The sequence below is a fragment of the Bison bison genome, unplaced genomic scaffold (genome assembly GCF_000754665.1).
Source record: "Bison bison bison isolate TAMUID 2011002044 unplaced genomic scaffold, Bison_UMD1.0 scf7180017864364, whole genome shotgun sequence".
NCBI classification, from domain to species: domain Eukaryota; kingdom Metazoa; phylum Chordata; class Mammalia; order Artiodactyla; family Bovidae; genus Bison; species Bison bison.
The window spans coordinates 283,252-284,947 of record NW_011494936.1 but is presented as its reverse complement, the minus strand read 5'-3'; the positions used below and the strand labels follow the sequence as shown (position 1 = coordinate 284,947).

The window sequence follows — 1,696 nt, the reverse complement described above, 5'->3', positions numbered from 1 at the left end:
ACGTCGTGATAAAATTTTCTTACTTTACAAGGAGGAAAGACTGTGAGCCTGCTTTTGATGCATGTTAAATACAAAATCCACTGTTCTGCTCAAGATGTTGCTGCTGCTAAATCGCTTCAGTCGTGTCTGACTCTGTGCGACCCCATAGATGGCAGCCTACCAGGCTCCTCTGTCCCTGGGATTCTCCAGGCAAGAACGCTGGAGTGGGCTGCCATTTCCTTCTCCAAAGTATGAAAGTGAAAAGTGAAAGTGAAGTCGCTCAGTCGTGTCTGACTCTTCGAGACCTCATGGACTGCAGCCTACCAGGCTCCTCTGTCCATGGGAGTTTCCAGGCAAGAGTACTGGAGTGGGGTGCCATTGCCTTCTCCGTCTGATCAAGATGAGGGAAAAAAAAAAATCATTCTTCAACACTTCAGTTCTCATGCAATGAAACCCAAAGGTCTGTTGAATCCACCTTTTCAATTCATGTACTGCCTATACTTTCTCTTCTGCGACACATTTATGGAATAGGCATTTACAGAGCCATCCACCTTTTTCCCTTTTGTGGAGTCAAAGGAGGCAAATCCCATTAACTTCATTTCTATTTCTTCCTCTATGTTGCCTTCTAAGTCTTCCTCAGTTATATGATGTTCTTTGCTCTTTGTTTCTTTTGTTTCTTCTTCTCATCTCTTCTTTCTTTCAGTCGAGAAGGGGCAGGAGATGTGGATCTATGTCTTCTTGGGGACCTGGACCTGGACCGCCTTCTGTGCGGGAAGGAGAGCGGCTGCTTCTATCTCACTCCCCAGACTTGGACCTTTCTAGGCGCCTGGGTTCATCTTTCCCAGATGTGGACCCGGACCGCCTACGCTCCATCTGCTCCATCCGTGGGGAACCGCTGCAGCTGAGACCCATTTTGAATCCTCCTCCAATACAAGTCCTCTTTGTAGTCGTCTTGCTGATAGTCATTCTGACTGAAGGGAGGTTATACCTCATTGTAGTTTTGATTTGCATTTCTTTAATGATCAGTGACCTTGAGCATTTCTACATATGCCTGTAGGCCATCTGTATGTCTTCTTTGAAGAAAGGTCTATTTCGATCTCCTGCCCATTTCTGGATTGCATTATTTGTTTTTTTAATATTGATTGTATAAGCTGTTTGTATATTTTGGAGATTAATCCCTTGTGGGTTGCATTATTTCTCCCCATTCTGTAGGTTGTCTTTTCATTTTGTTTATGGTTTCCTAGGCTTCAGCAATATTTGAACCGTGAACTTCCTGATGTTCAAGCTGGTTTTAGAAAAGGCAGAGGAACCAGAGGTCAAATTGCCAACATCTGCTGGATCATAGAAAAAGCAAGAGAGTTCTAGAAAAACATCTATTTCTGCTTTATTGACTATGCCAAAGCCTTTGACTGTGTGGATCACAATAAACTGTGGAAAATTCTTCAAGAGATGGGTACACCAGACCACCTGATCTGCCTCTTGAGAAATTTGTATGCAGGTCAGGAAGCAACAGTTAGAACTGGACATGGAACAACCGACTGGTTCCAAATAGGAAAAGGAGTTTGTCAAGGCTGTATATTGTCACCCTGTTTATTTAACTTATATGCAGAGTACATCATGAGAAACGCTGGACTGGAAGAAACACAAACTGGAATCAAGATTGCCAGGAGAAATATCAATAACCTCAGATATGCAGATGACACCACCCTTATGGCAG

At 43.5% G+C, this 1,696-nt stretch overlaps 1 pseudogene; it reads right to left on the bottom strand.

Moving 5' to 3' along the window:
- Positions 1-419: 419 nt before the first annotated feature.
- On the bottom strand, positions 420-891 carry LOC104999768 (annotated as a pseudogene).
- Between the last annotated feature and the right edge of the window lie 805 nt (positions 892-1,696).